The 18,544-nt window shown below is 38.9% G+C and overlaps 1 protein-coding gene across 4 annotated transcripts in view; it reads right to left on the reverse strand.

The window, feature by feature from the left end:
- C1QTNF7 (C1q and TNF related 7) overlaps positions 1 to 18,544 on the reverse strand; it is a 92,286-nt gene that overhangs the window by 10,103 nt on the left and 63,639 nt on the right. Inside the window, exon 1 of one of the 4 annotated variants that reach the window (XM_084902456.1) lies at positions 10,301 to 11,203. The exons of the other annotated variants lie outside the window; for them this stretch is intronic. The gene's annotated coding sequence lies outside the window, so the exon portion shown is untranslated. Of the gene's footprint in view, positions 1 to 10,300; positions 11,204 to 18,544 lie in introns of those variants that run through there. 4 annotated transcript variants of the gene reach the window in all.

An 18,544-nucleotide genomic window follows, 5' to 3' on the forward strand; every position in this document is an offset into this window, starting at 1 on the left:
AATTCACCTATTCTTCCCACTTTCTCAGCTCTAGTCACATTGAATATCTTGGTGTTCCTCAAAGACACTAGGAATGTTCTGCCTTAGGGTCTATACACTATCCTTTCTCTCTGTCCAGAACTCTGCTCAGGCATGACTCACTCTCTCATATCTTTCTTTCAGTTTTTTGTTGAAATACCTTTCAGTTTTTGCTGAAATACCACCCTTTCATAAAAGCCAACTCTTACCACCTTATTGAACATTGAAACGTGATGATACTTCCTGATCCTCCCTCATTCTGCTGATTTAGTTAATATTTTTATTTTATTATTTTATTATTTAAGGTATCACAAATAGTAGTACGTATGTCACCTTCCCCCCTTTCCCCATTGATCTCCCCTTGGCCTCCCTATTTTTTAGGAATATATCCATTTCTTCTAGGTTGACCAGTTTGTTGGAGTAGAGTTGCTCATAGCATTTTCTTTACGATTCTTTGTATTTCTGTGGGTCTGTTGTTATTTTACCTCTTTTGTTTATGATTTTGTTTATTTAAGTCCTCTCTCTTTTCTTCTTGGTGAGCCTGGCTAGAGGTTCATTAATCTTATTTATCCTTTCAAAAAACCAACTCTTGGTTTCATTGATTTTTTTTTTGTGTGTGTGTCTCTATGTCATTTATTTCTTCTCTGATCTTTATTATTTCCTTCCTTCTGCTCACACTGGGCTTTTCTTGTTGTTTTCATTCTAACTCTTCAAGTTGCAGAGTTAGATGGTTTTATTATCAGTTTTTCTTTTTCTTTTTCTCTTTTTGAGGTAAGCCTGTAATGATGTAAGCTTCCCTCTCAGGATTTTTTTCACTGTGTCCCAAAGATTTGGATTGTTGTATTTTCATTGTTGTTTGTTTCCAGATGTTTATTATTTCTTCTTTGATCTCTTTAGTAACACACTCACTGTTTAATAGTATGCTATTGGCCTCCAAGTGTTTGAATTTTTGTGATTGTTTTTATTGTAGTTGATTTCTAATTTTATGCCACTGTGATTGAGAAGATGCTTGATATGATTTCAATCCTCTTGAATTTGGAGAGACTTTGCCTGTGTCCCAATATGTGGTCTATCTTTGAAAATGTCCCATGTGCACTTGAGAATAATTTATATTCTGTAATTTTGGGGTAGAATGTTTTAAAGATGTTGATTAAGTCCATCTGATCTAGTGAGTCATTTAGGATTGATGTTTCTTTGCTAATTTTTTTCCTAGAGGATTTATCCAGTGATGGTAATGGGGTATTAAAGTCTCCTACTATGATTGTGTTGCTGTCAATCTCTCCCCTGATATTTTCCAGAAGTTTTTTTTTTTTTTTTAATGTATTTGGGTACTCTGCATTGGGTGCATAAATATTTACTGAATTATAGCCTCTTGTTGTATCAATCCCTTTAGAATTATGAAGTGGCCTTCCTTGTCTCTTGTTATAGTCTTCACTTTGAGGTATATTTTGTCAGATATAAATATTGGTACCCCAGATTTTTTTTTTCATTTCCATTTGCTTGATAGATATTTTTTCATCCCTTCACTTTCAGTCTGTGTGAGTCCCTTGTTCTGAGGTGGGTCTCCTGAAGACAGCATATATATGGGTCATGTTTTCTTATCCATTCAGTCACTCAATTTCTTTTGATTGGAGCATTTAATCCATTTACATTTAATGTTATTATTGACAGATACTTTTTTTGTAGCCATTTCTGCACTTTATGCCTGTGTCCTTTCCTCCCTTTCTATTATACTTCTTCTTTTTACAGCATTTCCTTTAGCATTTATTACACTGCTGGCTTGGTCACTACCAAGCCATCAGTGTAATAAATAAAGTGTAAAAGTGTAATAAAGGCTAAACTCCCTTAGCCTTTTTTTTTTTTTTTGTCTGCAAAGCTCCTGATTTTCCCTTCAATTTTGATTATAGTCTTGCTGGATAGAGTATTCTTGAATTCAGTCCTTTGCTTTGCATCACTTTGTCTACCTACTTCAATTCCCTTCTAGCTTGATGTGTTTCTGTTGAGAAATCATTAATAAATCTGATGAGGTATTCTTCATAGGTAACTCTCTGTCTCTCTCTTGCAGCCTTTAAGATTCTCTCTTTATTGTTAACATTTGCCATTGTAATTATGACGTGTCTTGGTGTGGGTCTTTTTGGGACTGATCTTGCTTTGGACTCTCTGTACTTGTGTAACTTTTTTATTCCCCATATCAAGGAAGTTTTCTGTCATTATTTCTTCAAATAGATTTTCTAACCCTTGCTGCTCTTCTTGTCTTTCTGGCAGCCCTTTATACGTATGTTACTTCATTTTGTGTTGTCCCAAAGCTCCCTTCAGGTTCTCCTCCTGCTTTTTATTTATTTTTCACCAGTTGCTGTTCAGTTTGGGCTTGTTTCTCAACCTTATCTTCTAACTCACTAATTTGGTCCTATGCTTCTACTAGTTTCCATGGCATTTTTGATTATAGCAATATCACTTTTGATTTCTTCCCAATTTTTGCATAGGTTGTTGATTTTTTCTTGTCCATATGGTGTATGAACTGTACAACTATTACTCTGAATTCTTTTTCTGTCATACTGCATGCCTCAGTTTCACTTATTTCCTTTCTTGGTGATTCTTTTTTTTCTTTCCTCTGGGGATTGTTTTGTTGTCTCTCCATTCTATCACCAGAAGGTTCAAATACCGAGTTATGGGGGCTTGGGCTATGTGCAGTGGTAGTTTTGCATCACTCAAGAGTCACTGAAGAGCTCAGACACCAAGATGTGCGGCTGCTGAGGGTTGGTGGAGTCATGCTTATCCAGGATCAGAGTCACCAGTACTCATTGTGGCCTTGTGCATGCATCTAGAATTAGGGACCCTACCTGCCCCATACTGAAAAAGAGACCCTGCTGAAATGTGCTGAAAAGCAGAGGTCCCTAGCACATGCCAGGTGTCAGAGATCTCCTGTTCCCCCACCAAGAATTGAGTATCAGAGCCTCTGTTGCTTAGTGTGTCCTCACTCTGAGAATCTGGGTCCCTGTGTGTGCATGCACCAAGAATTGGAGTCACTGGCTCTTAGTGTGTGTGCACTGGGAATCAGGGATCCCAGGAGCTTTAGACAAGAAACAGAGTCAATTCACTGGTGCTCAGTGCTGCCTCTCACATGGAGAATCAGGGTCCCTGGTCTGCTTGGGGGACCAGGTTGCACAGCTGTCCTATGTCGACAGGAGGTCCATTCCTATGCTGCAGAAAACAGACTTCCCTCTGCACTTGCCCAAGCTCAAATTCAGGTAGTGGTGCCATCCTGTGGGGGCAGGAGGCCTGCTTGCTTGGGGTGGGTCTAGCAGTTCCTATGGTGCTGCAGGGAGCCTGCAGGGAGGGAGATGGGCTTTGTGACTTATATAAATCTGTGGCCGGGATATCTGGATTCTTGGTGTCTGTGAGTCTGCAGTTGCTGTTGCAGGTCTTTGTCCCCAGTGGCTATAGAGTCCCAGTTTGTGTCTGAGACCATGTTGGGTGGTGTTAAGGCTAGGATCCTAGTCTCAAGAAGTTCTGTTTTTCAAGATAGCATGGTCTCTGTGCCCACGCTGGCCACCCCCAGAGTGTCCGTGTTGGCAGCGGGGTTTCACAGTCTATGACTGCCAGTTTAGCAGCCCCTTGGAAGACCTGCAGGATACAACTGTCCCTATCTGACACATACATACTTACACACACACACACACACACACACACACACACACACACACCACATGTCCACATATTCCTCTATTACTCCCTCACTCTCTCACATTCTCTCCCTCCCTCCCTTCTTGCCAGTCACCATATTTTCTCCTCTGCTGATTTCCCCCCTCCCCCCAATATGGTACTTATCACCTTCTAACTCTCTAGATTATTCTTATCTTTATTGTTCTTTTTTACATTATATATCTTTATCTGCTAGAATGTAAGCTCTGTGAGGGCAGAATCTTTGAGTCATTGATGTCTCCAACCATTTATTTTTTAGTTTTTTAAAAATATATATTTTATTGATTTTTTACAGAGAGGAAGAGAGAGGGATAGAGAGTTAGAAACATCGATGAGAGAGAATCATTGATCAGCTGCCTCTTGCACACCCCCTACTAGGGATGTGCCTGCAACCAAGGTACATGCCTTTGACCGGAATCAAACCTGGGACCTTTCAGTCTGCAGGCCGATGCTCTATCCACTGAGCCAAACCGGTTTTGGCTGTCTCCAACCATTTAGAACAGTGTTTGTCATAAATCTCAGCTTAGGCTGGGGGCAGAGGAGAATATATATATTGTGGAAGATGTAACTCTTGTAAAAAACAAACAAAATATAAAACAACTAGAAAAATGGAATATGACAATATTACAAGAGAAGGAGAGAGAGGATTTAGAGAAATAATCCTGAAGTCTATGTTGTTTTAATTTTTAATAGTCTAGAGCATTTAAAAATATTATATACAAATTTGTATAGGTAGAACATGAACATTCATAAATTTAAAAAAATAGAGTATGCAAGGAAAGGTAAATTTCTCTCTCTCAGCCTCCCAGACATACAGATTCCTCTCTAGAGGCAACCTCTGTTGCTAGTTTTGCTAGTTTCTTGGCTGTTCTTCTTCCCATGTTGGCATCCTGTATGCAACTTTCTACACTTCAATTTTTCACATGTGGGGATCATTTTGTTATCAGTATATATAGAGTTGCCTATTTCTTTTTCTTTTTTTCAGTGGCTGTAGACTATCCATCATATTGATGTAACACATTTACCCAGTCTTATATTGATAGATATTTGGGATATTTTCATTCTTGTACTATTATTAAAAACTAGAGGCCCAGTGCACAAAATTCGTGCACGGGGGAGGAGGAGGTACCTCAGCCCAGCCTGCACCCTCTCAAATCTGAGAGCCCTCAGGAGATGTCTGACTGATGGCTTAGGCCCATAGGGAGTGGGCCTAAGCTGGAAGTTGGACATCCTTAGTGCTGCCATGAGCCTGGCTTCTGGCTGAGTGGCACTCCCCTGTGGGATCTCACTGGGAGTAGCTCCTGTGTTGAGTGTCAGTGTGTGTCATAAAGACTGGTCATTCTTTCATTCAGTTGATTTGCATATGAGCCTTTTATTATATAGGATAGTGTAAAGAATATCTCTGTATATTTATATTTTTAATACATGGTCTATGGCAGTTAAAGGCTTTTCCCAGTTTGCCTTTTAATTTTGTTTATATATTTTAAAAAATACTTTTTTCATGAAAACACATTTTTGAGGTTCAATTTATTGTGTTTAAAAGACCTTCCTTATTTCAAGATAACAAAGAGAATCCTCCCCCCTTTCTTTCAGTTTTTTTATTGTTTCATTTGTTCACATTTAACATTTGACCCATCAGAATTTTTCTGACAGAATGTGTAAGAGGGTGATCCAGTTTTAGATTTCAACAACTTATATAGGGTGTCCCCTCAAAATGTATATACACTTTAACAGCTGAGAGCTCAGTTTTGAAAATGAAATGTATTTTAATGAACACTGCCTTTATAATTATTCAAAGTGTGTGTATACTTTTTTGGGGGACACTCTATTGAATAATTTATCTTTCACCCAATGCCCCACTGGTTTGCAATGAATTGGTTATTTTGGCTGGGAATGACCTATGGGTGTCATGGCTTTATAAAGATTACAATATTTTTAAAAGCTTTATTGAGATTTAATTTGCACAGCATAAAATTAACCAACTTAAAGTATACAGCTTACTGTATATCACAACCTAATTAAAAAAAAAACATTTTCAAGACTTCAAAACGAATCCTTATACACATTAGTAGTCACTTCTCATACAAAATGCTTTGAAGGATTGCACTGAATTATGAACATTTATAGAATATATGCTAACATGTATTTTTCCCCACCATTATGCTTCTTTAGAGTTAGAAAATCAAAGCTCTGGAGATATTGGTATTCTTGAACAGATCTGTCCTTGATGTGAATTGTAAATAACCGTCTATTCTATATTTCTGTAGGGATTACAAAGTAATAAGCTTTTAGATTTCAAACACATACTCAAAAAAATTACTTTATGGAACTGTAGATTTAAGAACCTTCATGTTGATGTGTGTTTTGAATCTGTAAGGCAGGAATGTAATATACAGTATTTTGTAAATACATTTTTAGTGATGAAATACTTTATTCTTGCTAAACTAGCCATGAAAAACACTTGGAGAAATACTGAATAATTCAGTGTAAAATTGAACTTATAAAAAATGTATGCACAGATTAAGATCCCTTTGTAAATAATATTTTCCCTTTATTTAAAAAAATAAAACAAATCCATGCAGGTACAGTCAACCCATATTTGACAAGGGAGCCAAGAATACTCCATGGGAAAAAATAGTCTCTTCAGTAAATAGTGGTGGGAAAGCAATATTTACACGCAGAAGAATTGTACCCCTAATTTATAACACTCAAAAATTAAGTAGAAATGGATTAAAAACTTAAAAGTAAGACACAAAACTGTAAAACCTATAGATGAAAACAGGAAAAAAAAATCCTTGACATTGATTTTGGTAACATTTTTTTTTTTTAATATGGCATGAAAAACACAGCCACCAAAGGAAAAATAAACAAGTGGGACTACAGCACACTAAAAGTTCCTGCACAGCAAAAGATACAATCAATGAAAGGGAACATATATAATGGGAGAAAATATTTGCAAACCATGTATCAGGTAGGGCATTAATATCCAAAATATATAAGGAACTCATATAACTCAGAAGCACAAAAACCCCACACCAAATAATATGATGGAAAATGGGCAAAAAATCTGAATAGACATTGTCCCAAAGAAGACATACAAACTGCCAATAAGCACATGAAAAGATGTTCAACATCACTAACTATCAGGGACATGCAGATAAAATCCACAGTGTGATAGCACCTCGCACCTATCAGAATGGGTATTATAAAAAAGAGATAAGGTGTGTTGGTGAGACTGCGGAGACACGGGAACCCTTCTGCACTAGTGCAGCCACTGTGGAAAACAGTATAACAACTCAAAAACAATTCACAACATTAAAAATAGAGCCACCACGTGACCCAGCCATCCCACTTCTGGTTATTTGTCCAAAGGAAATGAAAACAAAATATTGAAGAGACATCTGTACTTCCACATTCATAGCAGCGTTATTCACAATAGGCCAGATGTGGAAACAACCTAAGAGTCTATTGACAGATGAATGGATAAAGAAAACGTCGTGTGTACATACAGAGGAATACTAGTCAGTCATAAAAAGAAGGAAATCCTGTCATTTGTGACAAAATAAATGAGCCTTAAAGGCATTATACTATAAGTGAGATGAATCATACAGAAAGATAAATACTGTATGATATCACTTATATGTGGAATCTAAAAAGTTGAACTCATAAACACAGAAAGTAAAATGCTGGTTTTCAGGGGCTGGAGAATGGGAGGAAGGGGGAGATATTGGTCAAATGGTCAAATTTTCAGTTATGAGATGAATCTGTTTTGAGGATCTAATGTACAGCATGGTGTCCATAATTAATAATACTGTAGTATATACTTGAAAATTACTGAGACTAAATCTTAAATGTTGCCACTATATACAGAAAATGATAATTAGGGGGGTGGATGAAAATGTTAATCTGATTGTGGTAATCATTTCATAAGAACCAGGATTATAAATCCACAAGTGACTATGTATCAAATCTTCACATTGTACCTCTTACACTTACATAATGTTATATGTCAATTATATCTCAGTAAAACTAGAGAAAAAAACCTGTAGTTGTGAGAAATGTACAAGGTGCAGCTGCTATGCAAAACAGTATGACAATTCCTCCAAAAATTTCACACAGAATTACCATAACATCCAGAAATTCCACTTCTGGGAGTTTACCCAAAAGAAGTGAAAACAGGGACTCAAAAAGATATTTGAACATCCATGTTCATAGCAGCACTTTTCACAACAGCCAAAAACTAAAAGCAACCAAGGTATCTATCAATAAATGAATGGATAAACAAAATACGGTACATGCGTACAATGGGATATTACTACACAGTCAAAAGGAACAACATTTTTACACGAACCATAACATGGAAGAATCTTTTTTTAATTGAATATATTGGGGCGACACCAGTTAACAAAATTATATAGGTTTCAGGTGTACAGTTCTACAACACATCATCTGTACACTGTACTGTGTGTTAACCACCCCAAGACAAGTCTCTGCCCATCACCATTTATCCTCCTTGATACCGTCTTCCACTGGCCTCTACCTTTCTTCTCCCCTCCTCTCCCAGCAATCACCACACCGTCATCCCTGTCCATTAGCTCTTTTTCTTTTCTCTTTTTGGCTCAATCCATCCAACCACTCTCAGCTTCCTCCTGTCCTTTACCCCATGACAGCTGTCAGCCACTTTAACTATGAGTCTGTCTCTATTTTGCAGAAGAATCTTGAAGACCTTATGCTAAGACAAATGTATGTTTCTGCCTACATGATGTAACTAGAACAGTCAAAACTATAGAGACATGCCCTAACTCGTTTGGCTCAATGGACAGAGTGTCAGTCTGTGGTCTGAAAGGTCCCAGGTTAGATTCCGATCAAGGGCATGTATCTTGCTTGGTTGCAGGCAAGACATCATACATTCTGATCAAGGGCATGTATCTTGCTTGGTTGACATCCCCAGTGGGAGGTGTGCAGGAGGCAGCTGATCAATGTTTCTCTCTCATTGATGTTTTTAACTCTCTATCCCTCTCCATAAAAAAATCAATTAAAAAAACAACAACTATAGAGACAGACAGTGGAATAATGATTTACAAGTGCTGAGGAGAGGAGGAAGAGAGGAGTTAGTATTTAATGAGCAGAGTTTTAGTTGGAGAAGATGGAAAGTTCTGGAGAGGGATGGTGGTAAGATAGCTGTACAGTACTGTGATGTGCTTAATGCCACAGACATGTATGCTTAAAATTGTATTTTATGTTATGTCTACTTAACCATAATTAAAAATACTAAATAAAAAACATTGGAATGGAGAAAACATAGTGGTTTTCTTATTACTCTGCTAGGTATTTTAGAGACAACATATTCATAACTCCACACGACTTTTATTTTACAAACAAGAAAATTGAGACTGAGGGTTCAGGTCCACATAGCCATAAAAATGGCTCAGGCAGGATTTGAACCGAGCTCTTTTTGTTTCCAAACACTTGAGTTCTCCCCTATATCCTGTGAGGTGAACTGTAACATTACTTCATCACAAAGAGCTGGATTTGATTATTAAGTCAAGTTGAAAATGTGTTTTGCCTGGAAATCATTAGGAAGAGGATAGGTAACCAGGACAGCTAAAATGAGATGTATCCTTGGGCAGGGAGATTTCACAACAGTAGGCTTTTCGTTCTCTAGCTGCATGAGGAGTGGCCCTGTGAGTGAGACAGGATGGGACCCTTAGGTGTTTGTGACTTCTGCTTTGTTGTTCCTCATTTTTTAGTGTGAGGCTCCAGTTTTCCACCCCAGAACTGCCCCTTCCATTGGCCATGCTCACCTTCCCTTGTCCTGTCACTATGTCTCCTATAAGACCACACACACACCACATTATTATGGCTATTTTTATTGTTGTTAACCTTCCCCCAAGGCTATTTTTTCCATTCATTTTTAGAGAGGATGGAAAGGAGGAGGAGAGGCACAGAGAGAGAAACGTAGATGTGAGAGATACACACTGATTGGTTGCCTCTCACAAGCCCCTTGACCATGGCCAGGGAGGTATGCGTCCTTGAGTGGGAATCAAACCTGAGACCCTTCAGTCCTCAGGCCAATGCTCTAATCACTGAGTAGAACTGGATAGGGTTGTTAAAGCTATTTACTTGTTTTTTCTCCACCAACATATAAACTCTGAATCACCAACATTTAAGACAAAGACTGTTCTCCAATAGAGGTTCAACTAAGATTGAAAGAAGAAAAAATATTCATTCATTAACATTTATTTTTATCTATAGCTTTGGCTGTTTTATGTAAAGTGCTATGATGGCACAACAGTGATAAATATTGACATCTGTCAAACATATTGTAATGGTAAGTCCATATCGTTTTCCCAAAGACTATTTCTGTGGTAGGTTGGACAGGGAGCTGATGTCCAGAGAAGTCACGTAACTTCTTTATGGCAACCACACCAGTGCCAGACCAGAGATTTGAACCCAAGTCTTCAGTTTCGTGAATCCCTCTTAGAGAGCTGCATGTTTAATACACTCAAAAGCTACCAGAATGATACGGGAATGGGACCAACATTTGCCAACATTCTCAAAGAAAGAGTAAACAGCATACCTTGCTCTGGGATGGTGGGTTGCTCCAGGATTCTAAATCCACAAGAAATGGAGGATCTTTCATGAGAGCTCAGCGAGAAACTTGCTTTGGTACCAGACAGAAAAACAGATCCAAGTTCTCAGAGATTTCCAAATAGTTGTGCTAAAAATAATGTTCTCCTTTCCTCCCAAAGAGTCAGAGGCCCTGGAAGTCATTCATCAAGCGAGGCGCAGGCAGGGGTTGGTTAAAGCTAAGGTTTTGTTTGACATAAACCTGACGAGCCTGCTTTTGTTGATGGAGTTTACAGGCGCCTCCACTTCTTTGTGCTGTGGCCTCTTTTCCAGATTTGTTTACTTAATTTTTCCCCTCTTCATTTGTTTTCCACTGAGGGAATGTTTCAGGGGGAAAAAAATTACTCACTGGCTGGAAATTAGATGTTAACTTAGAAAAAAGAGTCGCTTTCTATTTGAGAATTTTCAAGGTAGAGCCTTCAGATTCTGGGCATGGGCTGGCATCTTGGCGAATAACAAGGAGATTTGTTCCTGTTCTGATCAACATGACAGAAAAATGGCCCCTGGTTCTACATGCTGCAAAATGCAACAGAGTCATGAATAGGGTACTGATGTTTTCTTTGTTTCCTGATAAATGGACAATTAATTGGGTGTTCTTAGCAGACTAATGTCTTTGTTCTTGTAGAGAACTGACAGTAACAACTCAATGGGCAGAATCTTTCTTCAGATCCTATGACCACTTGTCTTTGATGCAATCAATTTCATTGTTTCCTTCTGATAGGTACTTATATCTCCTTAGCAACTGCACTATGTAATCCGTGTTGTCATTTATGGAGATGAAGTGACTGAAAAATCTTGTTTTCATTTTACTTTCTCCATCATCATTCTCAAGCAACCAAGAACTCTAATAGTTAGGGAAGTGCACTCTGACCATGAATTTGACCAAGAAGCTCAGTGGACTTTGCATTTCCATAAGCTTCATTTTGCCTTTGCTATCCACCCTCCCATCCCGAGGAAATTGCCTTTTGAATTTGTTGGCCGTTCAAAATTTGAGTGCCATCATAGGGTGGTAAAAGCATAAACAAAGAAGTGAGGCTCAGGTTTTCACTAAATTAGTGTAAGATCTTTTCTATTTCTTAATTAAATAAAATTGATATTGTAACATCGTATAAGTTGAAGCTGTACAGAGTACCACTTTGAGAAAGTTTATATATTGTAATATGATTGCCATTGTAGTGTTTTTTTAAATTACATTTCACAACTAGAGTGCAATATTATTATCTATATTCATTATACTGTGCATTAGATCCCTATGGCTTAGTCACTACTCATTACAAGTTAGTACCCTTAATCACCATCTACTTTATACTTGTGTTCTCATCCCATGATAAGCTACAGAGTAGGGCCTTAATCTTTGTGTTTTTTTTCCCCCTCATCCTAAAAATAAAACTTGTTGCTTTTTATTATTTATACGTTTCCTCTCAATTCTTAATAGTCTCTAACAAAATGCTTGTGCCGGATGGGATAGAATTTAAGAAAATTGTTTCAGCCATTTCTATGCATATAGTCATAGAAGTCTCCTGGAAGATTTTTGTTGTTATTGAGAGAAGTCACACCAATGGCTTTTCATGCTTTACATCAAAGGAGGAACTTGGGAGTGGCTCCATGAAGGTTCTTCCTCTCAGGTAACCTTGGCTAGACAGGGGTTGAGATTATTTGCTTAAAGCATCTAAAACCTTTAGAACAAAAGGAACCAGGATTCAACTTTTTCTCTCCATGATGTAAATGTAGGGAAGTTAGTAATAGACAGTAGGATTGGCCTGTTTCAAAGCCCACTGCGAAGTAAAACACTACAGAGCACCGATGGAAATGACCAGGAGGTAAATGGGAATCTGGGTAAAGAGTCCTAAAGAAATCTGGAACGGCCAGCTTAGGTACATATATGAATGAGGCTGAAACTAACTGCTTTCAGTTGTTCTGTCATAGCTGCTATCCTTTACAGGATGGTTGAACATATGATGGTGAATTGAAAGTCATTGTATTAGCAGTGAGGTAAAAAGAGATTAATCCTGGGCTTATGGAGAGGATCCCCTAGCAATGGACAGGCATCTACTGGATTGTGCATGAGTAGTGTCACCATTTGGTGGCAGCTAAATCCACAGGAAGAGTAGGCAATGAAAGGTTTTGCTTTCCACTTTATACCTGAAAAGCCTCTTCTGACCCTAGAAGTATGTTCAACCAGAGAGAGCCAGAATTTAAAGATCTGGGGCACACAGCAGGCATCGCAGCCAGGAGAGAAACATGCAAAGAGCACCTGTTAAGTAAAAGTACTTTGGTCATGTTTTTTAAATTCTCCTACTTTTTGATCTGACTCTAGACATGCCTCAAGTGGAAGGAGAGATAGGATTAGGGTAAGATTGAAAAAGCATAGCATATTCTGAGCTAAAGAAGTACAAAGGAAACAGGCTGTCTATTGGATGTAAAATTGAAGTATTGACTTAAATTTATCTTTTTTAATATCTGAAAATAAGTCACAATTGACTAGTAAGATTGTTCATGTACCTGAAAATGACCAGAAAGTTAAGGAATTTGCCTGAGATGTCATGAAAGGGCAGGAAAGAAAGACCAAACAGAATTCGACTAAAAGAATTGATAGGAGAAAAATGAGTTTTTTTTTAATACCCTATTCAGGACAGATAGGACACCATTTGATAAAATCAGTGAACTCTGGAGAGTGTTCTAAGGAAAAATAAAGGGTGTTATGAGCAGGTTTTGTGGGGAGACTTAGTTGAGATTATGATTCAAGTTTGCCTAAAGAAATAACATCTGACCTGAAATAGGAAACAGGAGTAGGCATTAACCAGGAAGAGAGGTGGGAAAACACCTTCAGGCTGAGGAAATGCCATATACAAAGGCCCTTTGGTAGAATGATTTTGAAAGAAGGTCATTAATTGAAAGGAGCAAAAGATGTGCCAGCAAGTAAGATGTGCCTGAACCAGGCAGGCAAGACTCTTCTGTCCATGGAGATTCTGATTTTGATCCTGTGGGTACTAGTGACACCACTGTAATTAACTAACTTTTCAATTAATTAACAGGACAGGAGGAAAGGAAAGACCAAATAATATAGGCAGAAAGCTGTAATTTAATACTCCTCAGGTCTGTCCTTTGAAGATCCTGGGGGAAGAGACTGGACAAAGAAAGAATAGACACATGCCCAGAAAAGTCTAAATGACGTAAAGAGGGTGCTTGTTTGTCAGTCATACCTGGGAATAGGTCATTGGCCAGAATACACATAGCCACTGCAAGGGCTTGAAATCTGAGATACATAAGTTTCTAAACAAATGGAGTTCCCTTTCTTGGCCTTCTTGATCTATTGGGACTTTTATTGCAGGGGGTGTACTAATGGATTACAACTAGTCCGATGCTCTGCTGGACTCAGCTTCACCATGGAATGGAAATTCTGGACACTGCTTTGCTTTCAGCTCTGCTGGATCCCAGCTGCACCTTTTCCAGGCCTGGCTTAAGGAAAATGGGTCTTTATAAACTGAAGGACCTAACTACACAAATAAAAATCACTCATTCTCCCATGCAGTGTAAGAAAATTCTTTTTCTCAAGTTATTGTAAGAACTCTATTCCTACTAACAACAGAGAGATTCTACCTGTGTAATGTTTTAATAACAGAAGGACCCCCTGAAAAGCTGTGAGTGGGATGTTATGAGACATATTGTCATCTCCCCCTCAATCCTCATTCGTTTATAATAATGAAGACGATAGAAGTAGAGGTGATGCATGTTTCCACTTTCCTGGCTTTTAAAGGTGAGTTCAATAAGATATAAAGACTCAGTTTGGTTTCTGAACAGAATCTGCTTTCATTGTAGGGCAAGATATGAGTCCTCATGATAAAGTAGTTGGTGTATTTTTTAAAAAAAGAAAATTCACCCATTCATCAAATGAACAAATGTTATGTTTCCCTACTATGTGCCAGACCCTGGCCAGTTCCTGAGGATAAGGAGTTCAAAGAGGAAGACAGTCTCCCCAGGCACCTGGAGCTCCCATGCCAGGGGGGATTTCACATCCTTAGGGAAAGAAGAAACCTCAGAGGTCATCAGTCTGATTTTCCATTTTGTGGATGGAAAAACAGATTCCATTAAGAAATGATTTGCCCAAAGGCCACTTTTATACACAACACCATCATTAGATCTTGGGTCTCTTCTATTATTTCTAAGATTCCTCTACAGAGCAGAGCCTCTCACCAAGACCTGATTCCTAACTTCACATGGAGAAGACACTACACTATATTTTTAAAGAGAAAAATATCCATTATTGTGGATAACTGGGAATTAACACTATAGTATTATCCCAGATCATGATACTTGATCCTCATTTTTATGCCCAAAATATCACTTCTAGTATTGTAACTTATAAGAAAAATTTTAAAAATTATAAACATATTTGCTCTCTCTCAATGCCAAACACTTCTCAGGAAAATGTTGAGAGATCAAATGGATGCCTTGGCCCCATGAGCCCACCACCCAGCTTAACAGTCACCCATGGGAAATCCTGCTTCATGCACACACACACATTCACTTGTCCTCCCTTTGCCCCCAAATCCCATACATGGCATAATTTATTTCATAACTATTTTGGGAAAACCTAGACATTTTTATCATCTTGGGTAATATAACAGATTGACACCATGCATCTCCATCAGCCCTTGAGGCCTTTTAACAAAAAATGAGCATACTTTAGATCAGTAAAAAATATCTTAAAAGTACTTTAACACAAACGGCTATATTTTATACTAAATGTTGTAAATGCAATCTTATGTAGCTGTCAAGATTTTTCAGTGAAGTTTTCAGAGAGCAGGGGGACTTCTCAGATGGCTTGTAACAGAAATTCCAAGAAGACTTGGATTCTGGGAAAAAAGATTGCAGAGAGGTCTTCAATGTTGCGACACGTGAAGATGGGTAGGGCTGGGGCCAGGTGTTACAGTTGTTGGTTCTCACTGACAAAACCTGCCATACCATCAAGATTCTTTAGAAAACACTCTCGAGTGGGACTGTCTTTAAAATGTTAGGTAATCCTGGAGTCTTGGAATTGGAAAGCTAACAGCAACATTTTCCTGAAAAATGTTTGGCATTGAGAGATAGCTTTATTTTGCATGTGTGTGTGTGTGTGTGTGTGTGTGTGTGTGTGTGTGTTTTAAATTGAGATATAATTGACATATAACATTACATTAATTTCTGGTGTACAATCTCTTGGGTTGCATTTACACTGCCCACCACTGTATGACAACAAAATCCAGGGGAAAGTAAGCTCTACAATGGTCAGGCACCTTTAGTCTCTGGAACACAGACAGTGCCATGGAATGTCTGATTTGGAAGTAACTTCAAAGGTTGGTGAAGCCAGCCTCCACTGATGCTTGACCATAGACGTGTGTTTTGTGGAGAGAACCTCAAAGCTTGTTCCCAGCAGTGTTGCCAATTGTGCTGTCTCTGGGTTGGATGGATCCAAATTCCCTACACACCCTCAGCCAGGGGTTAAGCCCTGTTCATTAGTAATTTCACAGAACTAGTCTTGTGCTGAGAATGTTAAAATGTTCAATCCCCCTTGTCAAATTGGATATTAGTGAGGAGACACACTGCCTGGGTTGAAGTTATCTCTTTATCTCCCTGGGTAGATAGCTCAGAAGGATATGAGGGACAGCTTTGTGTTGGGACAAAATTATTACCACCCCCCCCAGTGTGGATGGGGATCAATGACACCAGAGGCCCTTAGTCACTAGGCTTTTCTTCTAAGGGGTCTTTGAAGAGTGGGGCTTTCTTATAAAGCTTTCCAAGAGTCCTTGCTCAAGGATCAAAGAGTCACATGATGAGGGAGGAGGTAGAATCCATTTATATCTCTTTCATCCCCAATATGTCAGCCCTGCTAGTCCTCCCCTCAAGGCTCTGCACTGGCCGGACCTACTGGGTGACCTTTGCCCTGGTCATTTGCTGTTCAAAAAGAACTTCCTTTGCTTCTTAGTCTGTCTAGAACCTCCCACTTCTCCAGGTCGAGCTGAACACCAGCTCTGTTAACTCAAGGTGGTTTATTCATCCACACAAGTTTATCCAGCATCCCCCTGTCCCAGGCACTGGCCATGCATTAGATAAGACCATTCCTCACACACACTTCATTTTCTAGGAGCACTCTGATTTTAAGTGTTATTGCTCTCTTTCAACCTTCATGATCTTTCTTCCTATTTATTCACTTGGTTAAATCCCAGACTCATTTTTAAAATCACCATTAATCTTCAACTATGTGCCCAGGCATTGGTCAACACCTTTGAGCAAATTCAATGAGGCCTCAGAGTCTGCAGTGGGCTGGAGAACTACACAACAGTCAGAATTTTCACTATTATTGGTTTTATTTTATACATGGAAAAAAATGGAGGCACAAGTAGTATCTTGTCTGAGACCACACAGTCTTAGACTCTTAACCACTACACGTTATGACCTCTTTTCAGTAACTATACACATTAAGGACAGCAAGTGCTACAGTGAAAAAGAAGAGAGTCTGGAGACAGACACTAAAAAAAGGGACCTAATTTATTTTGAGGGATTAGGGAAGGCCATTCAAAGGAAGGAACATTTAAGAGGATTCCTGAGGATGATTTAGCCAGGTGAAGACAGAAGAAGAGCCATGCAAAGTCCTGGGGAAGGAGAGGGCATTGGGAATTCTAGAAAATGAAAGGAAGTTGGGTTGGCATTTATATAACAAGGTGACCTACATAGCAGAGTGGTCAGAGAAATAGGCAAGGTGGGGTCATCTTAGGGTTTTGAAGAGTGTAGATTTTATCTTCAGAGCAATGGGAAGGGAACCATCACCTTTTTTATGATTAAAATGGTGTTCTGGCTGCTGTGCAGAGAGTGGATTAGAGAAGGCTGGGGAGGCTGATGAAGCCAAGCAGAAAAGAGATGATCATGGCTGGCCACTGTGGTATCAGGAGTTAAAGAGAGACATGGAGAGATTTTGAACATATTTTTCTTCAAGTTCTGATGGACCAGACATAGTTTCTAATGGAAAGCTGCTTCTGTACTCATCAACACCAGCCAGCTCCACAGCACCTTCTCTCTGTCCCCTCTCTTCCCCAACCCATTATCTCATGGGTGACGATCTCCATTTATTTCATCTGCTAACTTCCTGGACTGTGAGCTACCTGTTGTTCATTGTTTTGCTCTCTGCTGTACGCTATCACTAGAACAGTGCCTGCCCTTTGGTAGGTGCTTGATAGATGTTTTTTTTAAATTTTATTGAATTGGTCATCATGCCAGTCACTTTGCAAAGTATTATGTGCATCCTCTTGTGTACTGCACTCAACAACCTCATATGAGGTTGCATCTTCATTTCACAGATGAAGAAACAAAGGCATGAAGGGCCAGTTGCCTTTATCTCACTCATATAACTATACAGTGTGAAAGCCATGGCTTGAATCCAGTTCCAAAACACTTTCATCATCCCCAAAGAAAACCCTGTCCCCATTAATCAGTCACTCCCCATTCCTCACTCCTACTGCCAAACCTTGGCAACCAGCAACCTGCTTTCTGCTGGTGACAAAAGACCTCGGGTGTTCTGTCTGCATCTACCGCCAGCTTGCACATTGGAGGGCCTTGGTGTGGATTATCACTGAATTTAAAATCCTGGCACAATGCAGGCAGCCAGCAAGTAGGTGTTCAGGGAACTCCACCAAACTGAATCAGGCAGCAGAGACATACAATGGAATACTATTCCACCATACAAACAAACAGGATACTGATACAAATTACAGCACTCATGAACATCGAAAACATTATTCTGAATGAAGGAAGCCAGACACAAAAGGCCACATATTGAATGAATCCATTTGTGTGAAAGATCCGCTTCGGGTAAATTCATAGACAGAAAGCAGGTTGGTAGTTGCCAAGGCTTGGCGGTGGGAGTGAGGAATGGGAGTGACTGCTGAATGGGTATGGAGTTTTATTTTGGGGGTGATGAAAATGCTTTGGAGCTTGATGGAGGTGGTGGTTGGTCAAAATTGTTAATGTGCTAAATGCCACTGGAGTATTCACTTTAAGGTGGTGAGTTTTCTGTTATGTGAGCTGCTTCACCTCAATAAAAGATAAAACATTGGAATAAAATGCTCTAAATTCTTAGTAATGGCTGTGGTGAAAGAAAAGGAAACCTTTAAGTTTTTTTTAAATTTCTAAATAAATAAAGAAAGAAATAACTATTTTA

The sequence above is a fragment of the Pipistrellus hanaki genome (genome assembly GCF_964339955.1).
Source record: "Pipistrellus hanaki genome assembly, chromosome: 1".
Classification (NCBI taxonomy): Eukaryota; Metazoa; Chordata; class Mammalia; order Chiroptera; family Vespertilionidae; genus Pipistrellus; species Pipistrellus hanaki.